Here is a 24,048-nt window from a genome sequence, read left to right as displayed (position 1 = left end):
GTTCAAGTCAGCATAAGCATGATTCTAATTCTTATTGTTGGTCACTAATTTAGTAGTTATTTTCTTTTGTTTTATAGTACTCTTAGATTTTCGCATACATGCTTTAACCTTATCTCTGGTCATTCCCATGTAGGTTTTTTGACATGGGCACATGTGTAGTATTGCAAATCATATATTGTCTTTGATCCCAAATGCTTCCAGTCAGAAGCTTAACAGTTGTAGTTGGTTCAGTGAGCACACACATTTGTATTTATTTATTTATTCAATGTTTTCTATAGCATGAACAAGACCCACGAAATTGGGTGTCAGAGCGCTTTAGATCATCATCCCTTTACAAACAGAGGATATTCATTTATTTAACAACAAGCGTAAAAACGTGTTCAATAGTATTGGCAGATGCTAACCCATTTCCGACCTAAAACATAATGAGGAATAAGAAAATCATTAGGTAAAAGTAAAACATGCCATAAACAGTCTTCTGAACCAGAAAAGGTCCACTCCTGATATCCTAGTTGTCTACGATGGTTATAATATTGTTACTTTAAAACAAATATACATTGTTCGAGTTACTTGACTGTAGACAACATCACTTTAGATAGACCCAAGGGAATAATTGTCTTATACTTGACATAGGTCTACTTGAACTGCTGACTGTAGTGGTTTGATAGGTTGTCTGCCGAACTCAGAATAGTCTTATTGTCGCCTGGTGTTAGTTTTGGGAGAAATGTACCCATCAAAAAGGCCTTAGTCTCCTTTTTGAACCGTGGGCCATATGTGATTCTCCTAATATTTTGTGGGAGCGAATTCCAGATCCTTGGTGCAGCTCCCGTGAACGTTCTGTTGTATGATCTCATACACATACTACAATTACCAAATTGGTGATGTCCAGTAACACCTGGTAATGTTCACAAAGTGACCTGGACTATTGATTCTCTCTTGGTATTGTGTAGATCAAGACCTTCTTCAAATTTTGAGACTGTTTAAAAGCAAAACGAGGAGCAGGTATGACATAGGTTGGGAGTGCTGAGAGATGAAGGGCGTGAGTGTTGTTCCTGTACATAATTGTTGAGTTTTGCTCCCCTTGAGTCATTGTGCTCCATCGTCTAGTACATTCTTCGTTCACCCAGGTGTATTTTAGATTCCCCATGTTAGACTAATGTTCTGATTTTTTACCTTTGCCTCAAATTGTAAAGCGCTCTGATATCCTTCGGGATCAAGTTTGCGCTATATAAAACTTTATAAATAAATAAATACCATTCCCTGTTCTTAATATCCACTACGATTGCCATTCGATTAAGCAGAACTAGGGGGCATATTATCAAGAAACATCATTAAAATTATCGCTGCTTTAACGGCAGGAAACTACCGCTAAAGTGGCGATAATGGGCTTGATAATATGACCTTGAGAATTCCCATAGAAGCCCATGTTCACACCCGAACCCGGAGAAGTGATCTGGTGTCACTTTACTTGAACTAAAAAAACAGTCAACACTGGTTTTGATAAGATACATTTATGATCATTTTCAATATTTGGATTTTCAACACTCTGAGGAAGATCATTTTTTGTTTATAATGCAAGTCAACTACTTGCCCACATCAATGTGTTATGTGCTCCCATGACACAACCTACAATCTGCCCCTTGTTTTGTGTGAACGCTTGAATCTCTATGATTTTTTTGAGAACACTGTATTCTGGGGTCTACATTACAGAGAAGGGGATAGACTCTGATAATTAACTCATTACAGAAACAAATTGATCCCTCACACTTTCTCTACCCGTGGTTAGCAGTGTTGGAATAAAGAGGGAACCAGTCTAATTTTATTTCTAGAAGCTATTCATCTGGGTTCTGGGCTGATACCAGTGAACCAGTGAATCACCTGGTACAGTTTGTCAACAACATGAACTTACTGTTGCACACATTCAGTGTCAGTGCTTAATTTGAGGCAGTGGTTGCATTTGGAGTCCACCAGCACTCCTATTTGGGGCCTGGCAATTATTTTCCTCATCAAACTTTGACCGAGACAACAGAGAGAACCACAAAATGGGGAAAGAAGAAGGAAGAGAAAGATTGGAAAAGAATGACTGAGAGAGAAAGCAGACATGAAAAAGAACCTGCAAGAATGACAAAACAGGGCAGGAAGTATCTGGTGATGGATGAAAGAAGCACAGGGTGGAATCAAGACTATGCAGCCCTGGCCTACGACAGCACCGTCCATGCGCTTCAGAACAAGATATTGGGCACGTCACTTATACTTTAACAAATTAAGCACTGTTGCCTACACTATATTAGCAGATTGGTAGGACAGTACATTTACCTCTGAGGTCCTCTTGACCTCAGCAGTAAATAGCTCACTGCACAGGCAATCAGTAATTACTTTAGTTTCAATAGTGTACTTACTGGAAGCAGTTGAGAAATAGATCACCTGCTTTCCTTTGCTTTAACGCTTAATTCCTCATCAGGGCAAGCAAGTGGACAATCAGCAAGGCACTTCACAAAGTGATCAGTGATATAAGGTGATTTGAATGAATGCAAATATTTATAAGGTGCATGGTTACTCAAGAGTGTCAGTGTTCACAGTGTTAGCCTCAACTTTTCAGTTACACTCTAATGCAGCACTATTCCTGTGATGGTGGGCAATGGAGCAGTTTCCATTGTGGGGAATCCAGAAAAATCCTTTTCTGGCCACCTTTACCTACAGCTGTCCTTATCATGTTTACGATGTGTGTTCTTCAGCTGAAGGACAGCTGAGCGGACCAGCCACAGCCTAAGGTTGACTACTCATCTGCTAAAGTCAAGATGAGTGAGTGATGGAGTCTTTGCTGGAGCTGCATATTGCCTCAGATGTTCCTGTGATGGGTGCTTGGATATGACCGCCATGTCCTGTCCACCTGACAAGTAGCCCCTAAAATGGGGATCAAGCAAAAATGTTCAATATGGACCAACAAGCAACAACATTTACCCTTTGACAAGAGGTCAAGAAGTCCCGAATATTAGGGCATCAATAGCAGACCAAAACAATAGTAATTCTCTAAGCTTCTTTTACAAAAGAACTTTGTAGGGTAAAGTACTGGAAGAGTAGACAATTTCATAGTTGACAAACAATTCGTGTAAGTTCATTAATTGCACTCTGGCCCAAGTTGGCAACTTGTTACGAAGTCCCATACAACAGGCACTACCAATCAAAGATGGACCTCTCAGATGCCAACAAATAGTTTCAGACTCTTCCTCACTCATAGAGAAATTGGGAAGATGGAGTGCTCATTTCCACACTTGCCAGCCAAGCCTTTAAAATACAACTCAGAATGAACCATAGTAGTGGGGTATACTTTAAGACCAGAGGATAGTACCTTGCTTTTGAAAGCCTTGGCCAAAGAGGTCATAGAAAACACGTCATAGACTCTGTTGAAATTAGTATGGGAACCCATTGTGGCCAGAGCTATGCTGCAGGTAATCAGGCTGTTGGCTAATCAGGCGAGTTTGTAAATTATTTATATATCAAAATATTTGCACTGTTTCTAACCTGCAGCCTTTCAGTGCTCCGTCACCAAGAAAAAGGACCCAGGCTCTATCCAAATATCACCAATAGGATATTTGATCCATTTATCCTAAAGAATTGTGTTTCACTGTAAAACTCAAGGTAATTGAGTTTGCACTGGAGGCCAGTCACAGTCCTGTCTAACATTGCCAGGTCATCTGTGTATGAACTTTTATATGAAACACCAAGATCACATAATGGCGGATTTCTCAAGGATCTTAGAATAGGACATATATAGAGTGAATAACAGGGGAAAACTAAAACACACATGTGCTGTAGGTTAACACACTTGGGCTGTAGGTTGTTTGTGATATTAATCAGCTGAGTAGTTGAAGGTATATAGGAGGATTTGCCAAATCAGATAAGACAGTTAAATAGGGCTCCCTAACAGAAAATGTATACCGCAAATATACACGACCAACCTTGCCAAATGCAGAAAAGTTCACAAAACAAGCTTAAAGTTCCCCATTGTCAGCCATAATGTCATTCCACTCGAGTGCTTGAGATATATATATAAGGTGACTATATAAACAAAATGCACAGATTGGACCAAAAGGCAAACAATTAATGGGGAATCATTCCACTGGTCTCAGTCAAATCTTGAATGCCACAAATTAACATTTGTGCAAATATGTCTACTGCTATACCGAGCACGGAGCTCAAGTGGAATGACACATATGGGTTAATAATTTACTTTGTTCATATACTCTAGATGTTATCAGTCAATGAAATATAGCAGTATAGAGGAATGTATAACTTGCCCTACTAACCTTGGGATACACTAATAATAGCACTAAAGATGCCTTCTGACCTACATGATTTAAAGGATTGCATAATTTTAGTTATTTTTGAAATTGCTTTAGACTTCTCAAAGTATGTGTCATCAGGAGCAATAGAAAGTGCCCCATATATTTTATATAAAGTTGCCATGTAATGTATCTAAGGCAACCCTGAAACATATATAAAGTGGTGAAAGAGGTGAACCCGAAGAAAGCTCCTTTAAGAATAACAAAAGAGTGATGGTACCGTCCATTGAGAGCCATTCTTTTTGCTTATGTAGTGCTCTTTTTACTCATTAATTTTTGATAATGTTCAGTTTGAGTATCAAAGGGAAAACAGGTCAGCCTGCGCATTAGCTTCACACATAGGTTCAGAACACTAGTTTGGTATGCTCTCTAAGTCACAGGCTCCAACTGATGCTTAACAGTTGACGCCACTGAGCTCAAACTGAGATCTAATGACGTTTAAGAGGTTTTACAGCATTTGCAGTAGCACGTTTTCTTGTTGTGAAATAAAACACAAATAATTTCAAGTATCTCTCCATCATATATTTGCACAATTAAATATTAACATTTCAACTGAGGCCTCTCTAAGAGCTGATCCACCTATTCCGTGGCTTCAAACTGCTCAGTTACCACCAATGTCATGCTTCCGTAAAAAAATCTCCAACAGTGCCAGAGTTCTCAAACTGAAGGTCTAATTGACCACTGCCATGCCTGGTTGCCTTCCTGTGGCAAGCCTCTTTAAGAGATCCTCAAATAATTCTATGTGGGATAGCCCCACCAATGTTAATCCTCTGAAAATGTATCCCCCAATATTAGGAGGACACTCATCAATTTCATATTTCTTTTAGAGCTTTTCCACCAATGCTGGCCCTATCTGAGAGCTCTGGGACCACCAGTGCTACGCTTCTGCTACAGCTTGTGCTGCAATGCTGTGCTTCTGTAAGAGTGACTCGAACATTGCCATGCACCTGAAAGGGAATTTCTCATCTACTACTGCCATGTCAACGTGCATCACCAGTGACAAGGTCTTGTACACAAGTGCCACACCTGAAAGCCCAACCAATGACAAGCCTCTCTAAGATATCATCCCGTAATGCCATGCATTACTGCTTCACCAATAACATGTATCTCTAAAACCTCATCATATGTGTTAGACCTGTTAGCTTAAGGGTAGTCTTCCTCAAACGTTTTGCTTGTTTGCCTCACTTTTTCCTGATCTGTTTTTGTTGGCCTTAGGACTCTAGGCACTTTACCACTACTAACCAGTGATAAAGTGCATGGGCTCACTCCCGTAAACACAGTGATATTGGCCTATCCACAATTGTCATATTTAACTTACTTATAAGTCTCTAGTAAAGTGCACTATAAGCGCCCAGGACCTGTCAATTAAATGCTACTAGTGGGCCTGCAGCACTGATTGTGACACCCACTAAAGAAGCTCTTTGAACATGTCTCAGGCCTGCCACTGCCGAACCTGTGTGTTGAGTTTTACTGTCATGTTGACTTGGCATTTAAAACCCCTTGCCAAGCTTAAACTCCTCTTTTATTACATATAAGTCACCCCTAAGGTAGACCCTAGGTAGCCCTTATGGCAGGGTGCTGTGTAACTGAAAGGTAGGACATCTACTTTTAAGTTTTACATGTCCTGGTAGTTCAAACCTGCCAAATACGTTTTTCACTACTGTGAGGCTGTTATTTCGCAAGTCCTCAGGATCGGTTTGATGCCAGAAAGGGTCCACCTCTTGATCTAACCAAGCCTGATAGCCGTAATGGCACATGTCAGCGGAAGGATCAAGTGAGGGAAGGAAGGGAAGGGAACTACGAGGAGGGAGACCTGAAACAACAAAGAACAGTAATCACATAACCTTTCCCAAGACATCTGCAATATCAAGCCATCTATTCTATACTCTTTCTCTTTACCTGAAATAAAAGAAAAAAGGCTTTGTGTAAGACAAGCAACCTGGTGTGATGAGCCTTCTGGGTGATGGCGGTAGTTGGAAGATATAACTGCAGTATGAATACAAGACAGCAACAGGTACACTGTTATTTAGATGAATTAGACTTTCCATGGACTAATATATAGAAAACAATAGTGCTACCACCTACCTATCCTCCTTGGTTCATGAAATGTCAATGTAACCAATAGTCAATACACCAAAAGAACCGTTGGAATCCTTATAAACAAAAGAGTTGAATCTCAGGTTCCAAGTTGTTCAAATAAAGTAACAACAAAAGAAATGAAGGTGGAAATAACAGAACTAAGATAGGTTTCCAGGATCGGGTTAGCAGCACCCTTTGGGACTAACCGGTTATCTTCATGAATAATAGTGTAGAATGCTGGTCCCAGTTCTATAGACACATGAGTCTCCCCTCGGCCGACAAGCCGATCGAAATGTGACTAAGTTACCGTCCTCTGCACGAGCTCCGGAATGGATGCTCACCAACAGAGGACTCAACGCGAGGCAACAGCAAGCAAAGCCTCTCTGGTTCTAAATATTAAAACAATGAAGCGTCTGTACCATCCTCTGCACGAGCTCCGGTCCCAGAGCTCTCCCTCAGAGGACACTGTGCAAAGTAACGGCCGACAATGCCGTTCGAGTAAAAGGATACACAAACCGTCCTCTGCAATGAGCTCCGAGCAGGCAGCTCAACCAATGGAGGACTAGTCACGCAATGGCCGAAAATGCCGATTGAGTGTAACCGCAAATATGGGTCTCTCCACTTCGATAGAGCAGCCGCTCACCAACGAAGGAAGATTGATCCCAAGACAATGGTTAGGGCTCGATCCCTCAGAACATAATTCCAAGCAGAGCAAAGCAGCATACACGGATCCGGGTGATTGAATTTCCGACACCCTTCCGGGTTTGCCCACGTGTTATTTGGGCTGTCCTTCTGCATCACAAGTGACACGCAAGGCCCCATGGGAATTCTAGTTTTAACAAAGATGGTGCTGTTTTGTTGTTCCACGGCACCCATTAAATGAGGAGTTGCGCTCGAGCCAGGTATTTGTAACAGTACATCCTCTCTCAACGAGAGCGCAACAAAGGACCTGCTTTCAAAGGGTATTTCTTGTGAATAGAGGACACCAGCCTAGGCGCATGCACTCCTAAAGCGAGTTCCAAGGAATTCTCTTCCGGGCCATACCGCTACTAGGCCACCAAATACCACAATTTGCGACCACGCCATCTTGGGTCCCGTATGCCACTCACCTCATATTCCAGCTCCTCATTGATCAAGAGAGGCGGGGGCGATTTTCGTACAGAGGAAACAGAAGGTTTCAGCAAAGAAATGTGGAACACAGGATGAATACGTAAATGCAAAGGCAGTTTGAGTCGCATGTTGACTGCATTGGTGCATTTATCAATTAGGTATGGCCCAATGTATTTAGGATTGAACACACTATGCTTTCTGAAGCGCACATTCCTGGTGGACAACCAGACTAAATCCCCTACTTGGTACAAAGGCCCTGGATGCCTGTGTTTGTCTGCTGAGGTTTTGAAGCCAATCTTATCCGCCTTCAGGTTTTCCTGCATCTTTATTAGAGTGTCTTTGATGTGCGACACCCTATTGACCACTTCGGGTATGTTCGTGTCCTTGATGGGGTGGAGAAAAGGGAGAAACCGTGGATGGTGGCCGTAATTACAATAGAACGGAGACGCCCTCGTGGAGCCATGTGTAGCATTGTTATAGGCCAACTCCGCGAGCCATAGATAATCCACCCATTCCTTCTTACTGTTGTCCACGTAACATCTCAGATACTGCTTCAATGTCTGGTTGAGACGTTCAGTCTGGCCATCCGTCTGAGGGTGAAAACTGGTAGACAAGGCCAATGTTACATGCAAAGAAGAACACCACGTCTTCCAGAACTGGGCTGTGAACTGTGAGTCTCGATCGGACACAATGCTGCTGGGTAACCCATGCAACCGTACCACATGCAACATCAACAACCGTGCCAGTTGACCTGCAGTAGGCACCTGTTTGCAGGCTATAAAATGTCCCATCTTTGTAAGATAGTCTATGACCACCAGAATCGTAGTATTTCCTTGATCCAACTTGTAACAGATGACAAAGTCCAATGAGATGTTCTCCCAAGGCCTGGAAGGGGTAGGAAGAGGGTGTAACAACCCCTGCGACTTACGGGTCAGAATTCATAGTGGCACATTTTACACAAGCAGAAACCCACTCCTTCACATCCATCCTGAGGGAAGGCCACCAGAATTGCCTGTTGATTATGTCAGCCGTTTTTTCCTACTCCAAGATGGCCAGCACTGGGAGACTCATGGCACCAATGGAATACCTGTTTCCTGAGTCGAGATGTAGGCACCAACAAGCGGCGATTATTCATCAAGAAACCATCCCTCACTTTCCTCTCTTTGTGGCTCTGTAACCAGGTCCTCCATGCGAACGATCGTACTCCCTTCTGAACACCTTGGAGAAAGGCCTCTGGTTGAATCACACCCAAAACCTTGGAGGGGTTGATAATGGCGCTAGCTGGTGAGAGAACCGAGTCCTCGGTAGATGACTGGCGGGTAAGCGCGTCAGCTTTCTTGTTCTCCGCCCCTGGTCTGTAGGTAATGAGAAAATGGAACCCAGAAAAGAAAAGCATCCACCTGAGCTGACGGGGTGTGGGATGTCTAGCTGCAGCCATAAATTGGAGGTTCCTGTGGTCGGTATACACCTTGACCACATGTCTGGCTCCCATCAAGCAATGTCTCCACTCCGTGAAAGCTTCCTTTATAGCTAAAAGCTCCTTTTCAGCAATATGGTAGTTTCTGTCAGCTTTGTTAAGTTTTCTGGACATAAAAGCCACCGGATGTAGCTACCCAGTGGAGGGATGTCTCTGTGACAGGATGGCCCCAAGGCCACTTCTAACGCATCGGCTACCACGATGTAGGGTCTCTCTGGATCTGGGTGAGACAAGATCTGAGCGGTCACAAAAGCTACTTTTGAGGCAAGAAAGGCCTCCTGGATTTCAGGAGTCCATTTGAATTTGTGGGATTTCCTCAATAGTTGAGTGATGGGAGCCACAAGCTTAGAGAACTGGTCGATAAATTGCCTGTAGAAATTGGCAAAGCCAATAAAGCATTGCACATCCCAGACTTTCTTAGGAGGAGGTCAATCCCTGACAGCAATGATTTTTCGCTCGGCCATCTCTTGGCCTGATGTGCTTAGCATGACGCCTAGGAATTCTACAGTGGTCACATGAAAGTCACATTTGCTCAATTTGCAGAACAAATGGTTTTCCTGTGGGATCCATAGTACAGATGTTACATGTTGTATGTGCGCCTCTTCTGTTTCAGAATAAATGAGAAAGTCGTCAATATACACTACCACGTAGTGGTCCAGGATCTCACGGAGTACATCATTAAGAAAGTATTGGAATGCCTCAGGGGCATTACACAGCCCAATCGGCATTACCAAATACTTGAACAAACCATATCGGGTCTTGAAAGCCGTCTTTCACTCATCACTGCTCCTCATGCGCACCAAGTGATAGGCCCCTTTCAGATCATGCTTTGTGTATATCCTTGCCCTCTTTACCTGTTCGAGTAATACATTAATAAGCAGCAAGGGGTATCTGTTCTTCACAGTTATAGCATTCAGTGCTCTAAAGTCCACACAAGCTCTTAATTCACCATTGGCTTTTGGTATAACAAAAAGCGGTGATGCGACAGGGGATTTAGATGGGCGGATAAAGCCTATTTCGAGAAATTTGTCCAAATAGACTCTTAGATGGAGATTCTCTGGTTCCGTCAAGGCGTACAGCCTCCCACTAGGAACTACAGCCCCTGGAACAAGATCAATTTGGCAGTCATACTGCCTGTGGGGAGGAAGTACTTCCACCTGGATGTTGTCAAATACCCCCTCATACTTCTGATATACTGAGGGCAACTGCACCGCCTTTTCTGCTGCAGTGGCTATCCTCAGTCCACCGGCCAATGCTATGGCAGGGTTTTCTGTTGTCCTACAGCAATGTTCCCAGCAATAAGGAGAGTTTATCAACACCGTCTTAGTAACCCAATTGATTTCAGGGTTATGTTTTTGCAGCCAGGGTAACCCTAATATGACCTCATATTGGGGTGCATGGATGATGTTGAAAGTGATTGATTCTCTGTGAGTGGATCCATATTGTACCAGGACGTCTTCTGTGTGGTATCCAATGGGCCCTGTAACCATCTTTCTCTCATCAACTGCGTATACATCTTCTGGTGTGTTCTCAGGTATCAGACTAACTCACTCCTATACGTTTAGCCTCTCCCCAATCCATAAATAAGCCAGTGGCTCCTGAATCAACCATGGTAGCCATAGTAATCCATTCGGTTTGTATCAGCAGCATTACCTCAATGTAAAGGTGGTGTTGTCCGACTGGGTCCTGGTTTAGCAAAGAAGGGATATATGCATGACTCCAAGAAACCCCTTCACTGTTCTTAGAGTCCTCTAGTTTTCCAAGACCTTGTCTACAGCTGCTGTCATCATCTTGCCAGCACGAAACCGATTTGTATTTGGTTTAACGGGACATTCTTGTACAAAATGATCTGTTTCTTCGCAAGTCCTCAGGACCGGTTTGATGCCAGAAAGGGTCCACCTCTTGATCTAACCAAGCCTGATAGCCGTAATTGCACAGGTCAGTGGAAGGATCAAGCGAGGGAAGGAAGGGAAGGTAACTGCGAGGAGGGAGATCTGAAACAACAAAGAACAGTAATCTTATAACCTGTCCCAACACATCTGCAATATCAAGCCATCTATTCTATACTCTTTCTCTATACCTGAAGTAAAAGAAAAAAGGCTTTGTGTAAGACAAGCAGCCTGGTTTGATGAGCCTTCTGGGTGATGGCGGTAGTTGGAAGATATAACTGCAGCTTGAATACAAGACAGCAACAGGTACACTGTTATTTAGATGAATTAAACTTTCCACAGACTAATATATAGAAAACAATAGTGCTACCACTTACCTACCCTCCTTGGTTCATGAAATGTCAACGTAACCAATAGTCAATACACCAAAAGAACCGTTGGAATCCTTATAACTAAAAGCGTTGAATCTCAGGGTTCCAAGTTGTTTAAATAAAGTAACAACAAAAGAAATGAAGGTGGAAATAGCAGAACTAAGATAGGTTTCCACGATCGGGTTAACAGCACCCTTCGGGACCAATTGGTTACCTTCATGAATAATAGTGTAGAATGTTGGTCCCGGTTCTATAGACACATGAGACTCCCCTCGGCCGACAAGCAGATCGAAATGTGACTAAGTTACCGTCCTCTGCACGAGCTCCGGACTGGATGCTCACCAACAGAGGAATCAGCGCGAGGCAACAGTAAACAAAGCCTCTCTGGTTCTAAACAATAAAGCAATGAAGAGTCTGTACCGTCCTCTGCACGAGCTCCGTTCCCAGAGCTCTCCAACAGAGGACACTGTGCAAAGTAACAGCCGACAATGCAGCTCGAGTAAAAGGATACACAAACCGTCCTCCACAACGAGCTCCAAGCAGGCAGCTCAACCAACGGAGGATTAGTCACGCAACGGCCAAAAATGCTGATTGAGTGTAACCGCAAATATGTGTCTCTCCACTTCGCAAGAGAAGCCACTCACCAACGAAGGAAGTGAGATCCCAGGACAAAAGTTAGGGCTCGATTCTTCGGAACCCATAGAACTTAATTCCAAACGGAGCAAAACAGCATACACGGATCCGGGTGAGAGAATTTCCGACATCCTTCCGAGTTTGCCCACGTGTTATATGGGCTGTCCTTGCCGCGTCACAAGTGACACACAAGGCCCCATGGGAGTTGTAGTTTTAACAAGGATGGTGCTGGTTTGAATGAGGAGTTGCACTCGAGCCAGGTATTTGTAACAGAGGCCTACCCCTTTTGTAGGTTGATACTGGGGATTCCTTGTTACATATAATAAGTGTAATTCCCAATTGGAACAAAGTAGAGTTGTCATATTTAGTACCTATGGAATTGTAATGATAAATCCAGGCCAGGCCAGGTCCTCCCTGGATTGGAAACAAGCATCCTAGGACCGGTTTTGGGGTTTTACCCCTCATCAGCCAGGATAGCTTGACTCCAGTGGTATGGAGTGCTGGACCCTATTCTGAGCGTACCCTCCCATTCGGGGTGACAAATGCAAAAAGAACAATTGATCGACAGAATGCAGAACAATGTCTTACATTCACCCCAGTACAGATATCTGGCCCTAAATCCATCATTCTTTTACTCCCCATGCCATTCCAGTTTGAATCCAGCCATATGCAAATCAGTCTTGACCCTGCGCCTAATGGGAATTGTCCAGCCCGAACTGCCAGGCCAGGTCATCCCTGGCCTGGAAACATGCATCCTGGGACCGGTTTGGGGGTTACACCCCTCATGAGCCAGGATGGCTTGACTCTAGTGGTATGGCGAGCACTTGACCCACATCTGGGCAAACCCATCCCACTCAAGGTGACAAATGCAAAAAGAACAATTGATGGACAGAATGTAGAACAATGACACACATTCACCACAGTACAGAGACTTGGCCCTAAATCCATCGTCGGTTTGCTCCCCATGCCATTCCAGTTTGAACCCAGCCATATGCAAATCAGTCTTGACCCTGGGCCTAATGGTAACAGTTCAGCCCGAACTGCCAGGCCAGGTCTTCCCTGAACTGGAAACAAGCCTCCTAGTACCGGTTTCGGGGTTTCACCCCTCATCAGTCAGGATAGCTGGACTCCAGTGGCATGGAGAGCACGGGATCCAGGTCTGGGCATTTCTGTCCCACTCAGGGTGACAAATGCAAAAAGAACAATTGATGGAGAGAATACAAAACAATATCATACATTCACCCCAAGTCAGAGACCTGGGCCTAAGTCCATTGTTTCTTTGCTCCTTATGCCAATCCAATTTGAACCCAGCCATATGTAAAATCAGTCTTGACCCTGCACCTTATGGAAACAGTCCAGCTTGAAGTGCCGGGCCAGGTCCTCCCTGGACTGGAGACAAGCATCCTAGGACCGGTTTCGGGGTTTCACCCCTCATCAGCCAGGATAGCTTGACTCCAGTGGCATGGAGAGCACGAAACCCACATCTGGGCATACCTGTCCCACTTGGGGAGACAAATGCAAAGAGAACAATTGATGGACAGAAGGCAGAACAATGTCATACATTCAACCTAAAACAAAGATCTGGGCCTAAATCCATCGTTTTTTTGCTCCCAATGCCATTCCAATTTGAACCCAGCCATATGCAAAAAAGTTTTGACCCTGTGTCTAATCGGAACAGTCCAGCCCAAACTGCCAGGCCCGGGCCTCCCTGGACTGGAAACAAGCATTTTAGGACCGTTTTCAGGGTTTCACCCCTCATCAGCCAGGATAGCTTGACTCCAGTGGCATGGAGAGCACGGTACCCACGTATAGGCATTCCTGTCCCACTCGGGTGACAAATGCAAAAAGAACAATTGATGGACAGAATGTAGAACAATGTCATACATTCACCCCAGTACAGAGATCTGGGCTTAAATTAATTGTTGTTGTGATCCCCATGCGATTCCAATTTGAACCCAGCCATATGAAAAACAGTCTTGACCCTGCACCTAATGAGATCAGTCTAGCCCGAACTACCAGGCCAGATCCTCACTGGACTGGAAACAAGCATCCTAGGACCGGTTTCGGGGTTTGACCCCTCATCAGCCAGGATAGTTTGATTCCAGTGGCATGGAGAGCACGGGACCCACGTCTGCGCATACCAGTCCCACTCGGGGTGACAGAATGAAGAACAATGACATTCATTCATCCTAGTACAGAGATCTGGGCCTAAAACAATCGTTTTTTTGTTCCCCATGCCATTCCAGTTTGAACCCAGCCATATGCAAATCAGTTTTGGCCCTGCACCTAATGGGCACATTCCAGCCCAAACTGCCAGGCCAGGTCCTCCCTGGATTGTAAACAAGCATCCTAGGACCGGCTTCAGGGTTTCACCCCTCATCAGCCACGATAGCTTGACTCCAGTGCCATGGAGAGCACGAGACCCACGTCTGGGCATACCTGTCCCACTCAGGGTGACAAATGCAAAAACAACAATTGATGGACAGAATGCAGAACAATGCTACACATTCTCCCCAGTACAGAGATCTGGACCTAAATCCATAATTTTTTTTGCTCCCCATGCCATTACAGTTTGAACCCAGCCATATGCAAATCAGTCTTGACCCTGTGCCTAATGGGAACAGTCCAGCCCCAACTGTCAGGCCAGGTCCTCCCTTGGCTGGAAACAAGCATCTTAGGGCCAGTTTCAGGGTTTCCATCTTTATCAGCCAGGATAGCTTGACTCCAGTTGCATGGAGAGCACTGGGCCCACGTCTGGGCATATCCGTCCCACTCGGGGTGACAAATGCAAAAAGAACAATTGATGGACAGAATGCAGAACAATGTCATACATTCACCCCAGTACAGAGATCTGGGCATAAATCTATTGTTTTTTGCTCCCCTTGGCATTCCAGTTTGAACCCAGCCATATGCAAATCAGTCTTGACCCTGCGCCTAATGGGAACAGTCAGGCCAGAACTGCCAGCCCAGGTCCTTCCTGGACTGGAAACAAACATCCTAGTACCGGTTTCGGGGTTTCACCACTCATCAGCCAGGATAACTTGACTCCTGTGGCATGGAGAGCACGGGACCCACGTTTGGGCATACCCGTCTCACTCGGGGTGACAATTGCAAAAAGAAAAATTGATGGACAGAATGCAGAGCAATGTCATACAATCACCGTTTACAGAGATCTGGGCTTAAATCCATAGGTTTCTTGCTCCCCATGCATTCCAGTTCAACCCATCCATATGCAAATCAGTCTTGACCCTGTGCCTAATGGTACCAGTTGACCAACCCCACTTGAACCCAGTGTTGCTCCAAAGATTTTTCTGCATGTTGGAAGTCTCAGGGACATCAAAGACTTCACTCTACTCAACAACAGCACCTGGACTCTGCCATCTGAGGGTCCTGTGTTGTGCCAAGTCCAGTCCTGGATGCTTGAAAGTGGGTCTAAAGTGCTGCATCTGCCAGAACTCATGCATCAATGCCATTGCGCTGATCGGAACCAATGCATCTCCCTTGACACCCACGCATCTGCAAGGATCCTGTAACTTGTTTGCCGACTACGCGGCGCAGCAGCTTCCTGTCTGATGCATCTTTTACTATCTAGTACATCACCTCCCGACTGCAAGACACATCAATTGTAGCTGAAAGCTAGACAATGACACATCACCCCTCTGCTGCTTGCATCTCAGATCCGTCAAAGGCACAACAAGGCAATTTGTGGCACACCGAGGCTGGCCATTTTATCAGACATGTGCTCCGTTGCGGTTGAAGGGAAACTTTGACTTTCTCCCAGGTCATAGTTTCATAAAACAGGAGTACACCCGGTAACCCAGTCGAGACACAAGTGGAGTAGGTAAACAAAAAACAACGTCTCAACCAATGATCATTTCAGAAGGCAAATAAAAAGAAGAATTAATCAATCTGAGAAGGTAACAAAAGGGAGACCACAACAAGTATGTAAGAGGAAAGAAGTTTTTTTTGCAACTAGTTATATCAGCGCTACAATACAATGTCTGTATAAGTAACCCAAAAGTGGGTCTGCACTTTTCATACTCGTGAGTGTGATCGGCGCAGTGACAGTCCTGGGGTGACACACTTGTGTACCTATGACATTTATGCAGGAGACAGCCTCCATGTCGCGAATAACATTTATGAGCTATCGGACAAAGTGAGGGCCAGCATTAAGGATGAGGTTTCCAAAATGCTGGAGTTGGAGATGATTGAACTCTCTAATAGCCCCAGGCCCAGCCCTGTGGTGCTGGTACCAGAAGCTGCCCCACCAGTCACTACACCAGAACTCAGGTTCTAGGTAGATTACAGGTGGCTCAATTCAATAACCAAGACTGATCCTCATCCCATCCCCCAGGCGGGTGAGCTGACTGACTGATTATAGGCTGCCATGAGTACTTTTGCCCTCACTTCAGGAAACAGGCATGTTGCCCTAATCGAAGGAGACAAAGAGAGGTGAGCCTTCTTCATTCCAGAGGGCCACTATCAATTCAGGGTGATGCACTTTGGACACATGAACACCTCTGTAACCTTGCAGAAGCTGGTCAACCAGATTTCGGCTGGTATGGAGGCCTTTAGTGCGGCTAACCTGGATGACATAGCTGTCTTCAATAACATCTAGAGGGATCACCCCTTGAACTTTCAGGAAGTGCTTTGGGCCCTGTGGGATTGAGGCCTGACTATCAAGGCCAGTAAGTGCCGGATAGGGCAGAGGTCTGTGGTGTACTTGGAATACCTGGTGGGAGGAGGTAAGGCGCAGCCCTCCAGGCCAACACAGAAACCATCAGGGCCTGGGACCCGCGAATACTGAAACAGAGGTGGAAGCCTTCTTAGTCCTCACAGGATATAACAGGAGGTTAGTCAAGGGGTGTGGTAGCATTTTTGCCCCCTTGACTGAACTGACCTCAGAGAAACAACCCAAAAATGTGATTTTGACAGAGGCATGGCAGAAAACATTTGACTCCCTAAAGCAGGCCATGTGCACAGCCCCTGTGATCAAGGCCCCTAACTTTTCCAGAGAATTCATTGTTCAAGCTGATGCCTTGGAGCATGGCATAGTGACAATACTTTCACAACTCAATGAAGAGGGCCTTGACCAACCTGTAGCTTTCATATCTAGTTAACTTCCCAAGGAACAGAGGTGGAGTGCTATTGAGAGGGACTCCTTTGCTGTGGTTTGGACACAGAAGAAGTTGAGATCATACCTGTTTGGGATTCCCTTCTGGATTCAGACTGACCACAGGCCCCAAAGGTGGGTAACGCAAATGAGGGGTGAGAATCCTAATTTATTGAGGTGGTACATCTCCCTACACCTGAGGTGAGCTGACCTGGGACAGACCACGCCAATGCTGATGATCTCTCTAGGTTATTCCGCCTCATTGATGAGAACTCCCAACAGGTTGGGTAGTTCGTCCCAATTTCAGCTGAGGGGACACACATGTTAGACCTGTCAGCCTTAAGGTGGTCTTCCCCCAAACCTTTTGCCTGTTTGCCTCACTATTTGTTGATCTGTTTTTATTGGCCTTAGGGCTCTAGGAACTTTATCATTGCTAACCAGTGCTAAAGTGCATGTGATCTCTCCCCTAAACCCAGTGACATGCTTAGGCCGCAATTGGCATAATTAATTTACTTATAATTCCCTAGTAAAGTACACTATATGTGCCCAGGGCCTATAATTTAAATGCTACTAGCGGGCCTGCAGCACTGATTGTGACACCCACTTAAGTAGCTCTTTAAACATGTCTCAGGCCTGCCACTGCAGAACCTGTGTGTGCAGTTTTACTGATATGTTGACTTGGCATTTAAAACCCCTTGCCACGTTTTAAACTCCCCTTTTATTACATATAAGTCACCTGTAAGCTAGGCTCTATGTAGCACATAGGGCAGGGTGCTGTGTAACTAAAAGAATGTACATATACTTTTAAGTTTTACATGTCCTGGTAGTGAAAAACTCCCAAATGTGTTTTTCACTTCTGTGAGGCCTACCCTTCCTATAGATTAAAATTGGGGATTCCTTATTATATTTTATACGTGTAATTCCCAATTGGAAGGAGGTAGAGCTGCGATTTTTCTAGTACCTAGGAATTGTAGTGATCAGTCCTCGTTAATGGTAAAGTTGAATTTATGATGGCAGTTTTACAAATGCCACTTTTAGAAATTGGAGATTTGGTTTCTTTAGATGCTTAATGTCATTATTGTATATTTGTTACACGCAATTGGTATAGCTTATCTTTTTGTATTTTTGCAGAAACCCATGACGAAGAGCTTAAGACTTGAAATGCATTGGGTGATCTAAACGGGGCCTACGTGGGTGTTTATGAAATTACACATACTGTTGTCTAAAGGCCTGGAATGGCATGCAGCAGCATTTGAAAATGGTTAATAAACATTCAAACCAAATTTCGATGTCACCGCGACATTTATGATTAAGAGGAGGAAAATTCATGTTGAAAAGGTTAAAATGTTGACGAAATATGGAAAAAAACAAGGTACTTGAAAGGGAAAAGGTCCCCATTCTGCAGTGCGTAAGTTTGGAACGCATCGACGCTCCTTCGTGATTTTCACTTTTGAACGAGAGACCTGGGACGGGCCTCTCTGAACGGACGCAGGCAAGTTATAAGTAGGCACAACTATGGGTTATCTGCACTTTGATCTATTGATTTTGTTGTTCACTTTTAGAAAGTTGGCATTTTTCTGATCTTATCCCTGTGTGCCTGCTGCCTGTCTCCAATACACATCTTGGGTGGGTGACAGCCGGGCCTTGTGCATTCCTTCTAGACAGCTGCACACATAGGGAGCTTAGGAGTGACTGACGGGCCATCCTCATCCCTGATGGGCCATCCTGGGCAGACTGGGAGTCAGGAGCTGGGCACAGCCTCATACTGATACCTGAATGGGCTATGTCCTGTCCCCACACAAAGGACCCCTTAACCCCCTTTAGTGAGTCTGTAGCCGGGGCAGGAACGGATGATCTCTGTGTACTTCAAAGTCCCTGTTTGAAGTCTCCCCCACTTCAAAGGCACCACTGGGTATACAAACTGGACTTCTGAACCTCCCACCTCAGTACACTTCTGGACCTATGGATAATCTGCCATGATGGACTGCTGTGCTGCTAAAGGACTGCCACTCTGCTGGACTGCTGCTCTGGAAGAACTGCTTTTCTGATGTGCTGCCCTGCCTGATGCCTGCCGTCCTCATTTCTTGTGTAGGAAGTATTGGACCTACCCCATTTTAACTCAGAGTTGCTGCAAGGACTTGTCTGTTTGGCTCCTTTTGGAAGTCTCAGGGTCATCACAGACTTCACTCTACACAACAACAGCATTTGGACTCTGCCGTCTGTAAATCCTGCACTGCGAAGTGGTGCCAATCCAGTCCTGGACCTTTGGATGTGGGCCTAAACTGTTGCATCTGCAAGAACTCACGCATTAACACTGTACCGGAGTTGCGCATCTCCCTTGACGCTGATGCATCTGCGAGGATCCCATGAATCGCTTGCTGGCTTTGTGGTGCAGCGCCTTCTCTTTCGACGCATCTTTGAGGATCCAGTACATTGCCTGCTGACTGCGCAACGAATCCTTTCAGCTGGAAGCTCAGCGGTGTTGCATCGCCCCTTTGCTACTCGCATCTCGGATCCGTTGACGGCGCAACAAGGTACTTTGCGGTGGACCAGACCAAGGTTGGCCCCTGTATTCGACCTATGTTCTATCCTGGTCAGCCTGAACATTTGTCTTTGTCCCAGTCAAGCACGACCAGATAGCTCTGGTTTGCGTTTAATGCTATAAAGCACATTATTTCAAGATAGTCTTTAAAAATTCATAATTCTGGTTCTGCTTATTGGATGTTTTTTGTTTTTGTCTTGTTTTGTTCATTAAACTACACTCTATTTTTCAAACCAAGTGTGGTACCTTTTGTGTGGTGTTTTAATTGTTTTACTGTTTTAAGTGTTGCACAAATACTTTACACATTGCCTCTTAAGATAGGCCTGCCTGCTCTGTACCAAGCTACCAGAGGGTGATCATCGGTTAATTTAGGGTGGGTATCTGACTTACCTGACTGGGATTGTGGTTCCTGCTTGGACAGGGTGCATACCTCTGCGACCCAGAAACCTAATTTCTAACAGTATGGCACGCCTGAGGGCTCCTCCAATGACAAGCCTCGCTAAGACCTAATCCACCAATGCTGAGAGTCTGTACGTGCTTGTGCATTTACTTCATCATGTCTATTTCAGAGACTCTGTACCAATGACATACCTTTTTAAGAACTGATCTACCAATATTGCATTTCAAGGATCTCGTTAACCAATGCCATGCATGTCTGGGAGATAATCCACTTTAAATCAGTTTTTGCCAAAGGATGATGAGGAGCCAGTTCTTAAGGACTTTATTGATAGCTCTTTTTGTAAAACGATAAAAAAGACTGTCTGGGAGATAATCCACTTTAAATCAGTTTTTGCCAAAGGATGACGAGGAGCCAGTTCTTAAGGATTTTATTGATAGCTCTTTTTGTAAAGGATAAAAAAGACCCTAGTGATGTGACCCACAGATTTGTAAGCCTTCTTGGCGTATCATGCATCTTGCAATATTTACAGATAATTTTATCAACATTTTTCCCAAAAAATAAGTGTGGGTTTCCAAGTCCTATCTGCTGACACTTTCCCTTTTCAGTTAAGCCTGTATACTGAGTTAATTCTGGCTCTATTCAAGTTGTAAAACTAAATGTTTTAATGTTAAATGCCTGCTTGTTTAAACAACTGTAATTTTTTGTTTCGGTATTCCTAGATATTTAAAGGAGGATTCAGACATCCTGTTTTGTTCTGAAGGATAATTCAAGAGTGTTACACCCGGAACACCCTGGATGAAGGAAAGTGGGTATATTCTTTCCTGAGAATCACCACAACCACAAGCACAGGAACATGAAGTGCTGTTAGTGGGAGCTGTGTAGACAAAGGCCATTTAATTAATCATACTCTATATTCTCAAAAAACGTTCCTTTTGCCTTTGGTGTGTTTTCCTTAGAAATGGAACCCTTTGTTATATTTGGAGTATTGTCTGTCATTATATTTTTAATTTTTCTAACGTGTGTTATGGCCCAAATTTGCATCAACAAGCGTATGAGTGAAAGATATAGACAGCAATCTATATATACAACGGTTGCTGGCTCCAATGCTGTTTACAACATAAATACGCAATTTAACAACCCCATAGCAGGACCGGGACCCACCTTTGCACCTGCAGCAAATTATCCGATGGATCCAGTGTACCATTATCCTGCTAACCCGCCACCTCAGTTTGATCAGCAGCACCACCAGAATTTCAACAGCAGAGCAGCCAGCACCTACATGCCAATGCCCATGATGCAGCCAGACATCCCTCCCAGCTATTCTCAAGTCATTGGCCGCTCACAATAAAAGCACACCCTGATCAGGATGTGATTGATATTTTGACTTAACTGAACCTCATTGCATGACTTAAGAATCTTTTTTCCACAGCACATTGGGCCTTATATTTGTGATCAAAATTGGCATTTTGAGCGCTGGAAGTTGTATTTAACAATACCACTCTGCTTGCACAAACCAAGTCTAGTCACAGTAGGAGACATTGACTAGTATTTGAGCCCCTGAGATGAGGGAACTTGGAGATTTAGCACCTGACTTAGAGTTTGTCCGACAAGGTAGGACGTTTAAATGGTGACAGAGAACCTTATCTGCCAACTCTTGGTACGCACAACCTGTTTTGATTTGAGGAGACCACCAGATTTACACCGCCTGAGTAAAATTTAATTTGTTGGAGTAAATCTTCCTCCAATGGCCAGAGGGAGTATGTATTGGTGGTCAGATTACTTTTTTTTTTACTGTCTTGCCACTGCCAGGAGTATCATGGTGGAGTTATGTGACGTTACCATGCCATTACCCTGCATGCCGTTGCAATGCCAAACTTTACTCCGACTTGCTGTTGGGGGAGCGCTAAAAGTTGGAATAGATTTATTTTCTATCCGAACTCCAGTGTGTGCAACAGTAGGGAAGTTGTTGGAGTTAATTCCAACACCTTCTACCCACTGCTACACACCTTTTTGTTGCAACGGCATGTTAAATGTTAAATTGTTAATGTTAAATGTTGTATACTTGTAAAGCGCACAGCTGTCCCAGCAAAGGAGTGTCCCGGCGCTGTATACCGCTGGGGAACCCTTCCTGGCTTTCCCTGTGAGATGATCTCTCCTGGGCATCTCTAAGGTGAAGACAAGCATCCCTGGCGCTGATGGGGCTGTTATTAGAGATTAAGCAAGCTATTGCCCAGAGTTGCTGAGTGGGACCCATGGTTGAAGTAGGCACGAGGCGAGAATTATCGAGTCCGCTGATGTGGGGTAAATGCCTGCGTTGTAACGGTTGCAGTGTAAAGGCGTTTCCCTCCTGGTGGCGAAGGTCAGTCAAAATAAGAGAATTACCCCCACACCATGTGAGAAAACTCCCATAAAATTGGAGGCCATTAGTTCTTTCTTTTCCCCAAAAAACCTACAGTATTGAGAGTTTGTGGAAAAGAAAAAACATATAAAGTTTGGTATGCGAGCCTTTTGCCAATGAAGGTCAAAATGAAATCTTTTAAATGACCTTGTATGAACCATCTTGTCAGCAGTTCGTACAAACTCACAAAGTTCACCGTAGGCCTGGTAGGAAACTATAAATCTGGCAGAGGAGTAAAGGATTGGTGGCAGATATAAAATTCTCTGTCTGCCTTTACTCTGTCAGCCAAAGTCTAAATCAGGGTGTTAGTGTCTAATCCACTCTTCTGCCTAAACAAAGGGATGAGGGCAAAGAACTCCATAGCCCTGTGACCCAAACTGTAAATATGTGTTATGAAAACATGTCTAAGATAAGTGTGCTGTCTACTTCTGTCTAAATGACAGGTACTCATCCTCTGTCACATCCTGTTTACTATAGTCTACAATTTTCTATAACCGGATCTGAAGGGGACCTAACCACATGCTTTTCTGTGGATGGTTGTATGACAGGATATCAGCAACAATATCATTGGATGAGAATATTGTGTAAAGAGTATAATCTACAAACATATTGAGTTACATAGTAAGTGTGTGAGCTAACTAAATATTGTGCCAAAAATATTGTGGAACTGAATTCCGTAAAAAAAAAAAAAAAGAATTTTGATCTATTAATTTTCATAGCATTGCAATTAATGTATTGAAAATATTAAAGTACTAAATAATAATATAATTGAAAACAAATTGTTCCAATAAGTATTAACAAAAATATATAGTATTGAAGGATAATCATAATAACAACGTTATCAATTACTGACCATTTATTTCGTTTAAAATACATTTTTGTTAGTGAATGGCTGAACATGAAATACTGTTTGCATTTCTTAATCACTGTAAATATCTCTGCACAAAACACTTTTGCACATATTGCCCATTCAGGGCTAGATCTCTCTTTTTTGAAACATGCCCAAAGTATATGCAAAAACAGTAAAGATAAACGATGATTGAAATCTAGCTATATACCAGCTTAAGATGGCCGCCATTAATCTACAAGTGTGCCTTAACATTGTGTATATTGACTTCCGTGTTTACTTTCACACTGCCCGAAATGATGTAATTTCCCCTGGAAACATTCCTGGACTAAACTGGTTAAAAATGGCGATTATTGACATGAAATAAAAAACGTATAATCCACTTTCATCACGAGTGCGGTCTATTCTTTTGATATATATATATCTATATATATTACCTACTGGCGGTCGCCAGTAGGTATATATAGTTAGGATTTTTTCTCTATGGGACTTTTGAAAATTCTATGTCTAATAACTTTGGCGTTTGTGGACGGAATTGGCTGAAATTTTCAGGAAAATGGCACATTTTGTTTCTGAGCAGCCCCTGAAAATTGGGGGGGGGGGTTCGTCCAGGGGGGGTCGAGAAAAAAGGGGGGTCCCAAAACGTGTTTTTAACATTGAGTTTTCCATAGGGCGGTTGGCCTCACTTTTAGCCCGAACGGCTGAATGGATTTGCACGAAACTTGGCAAAATTGTAGGGACTGGTAGCCCGATGTGCCTTTTGTAGGTCTCAATATATGTGCTACAGTGGATTTTGAGAAATTAACGTTTAAAAAAAGATATATATCTGTAACAGCGGACCGGGCA

The 24,048-nt window shown here is 43.9% G+C and overlaps 1 long non-coding RNA gene across 1 annotated transcript in view; it reads left to right on the top strand.

The window, feature by feature from the left end:
- LOC144818812 (uncharacterized) overlaps window positions 1–23,590 on the top strand; it is a 69,867-nt gene extending 46,277 nt beyond the window's left edge. Inside the window, exon 3 of the long non-coding RNA XR_013607165.1 lies at window positions 20,677–23,590. This is a non-coding gene — a long non-coding RNA (uncharacterized LOC144818812). The remainder of the gene's footprint in view (window positions 1–20,676) is intronic.
- The last annotated feature ends 458 nt before the right edge of the window (window positions 23,591–24,048 follow it).

This window comes from Lissotriton helveticus, chromosome 2_1 (genome assembly GCF_964261635.1).
Source record: "Lissotriton helveticus chromosome 2_1, aLisHel1.1, whole genome shotgun sequence".
In the NCBI taxonomy this organism is placed as follows: Eukaryota; Metazoa; Chordata; class Amphibia; order Caudata; family Salamandridae; genus Lissotriton; species Lissotriton helveticus.
The sequence above is the reverse complement of the archived record's forward strand: the minus strand, read 5'-3'. Positions and strand labels throughout refer to the sequence as shown.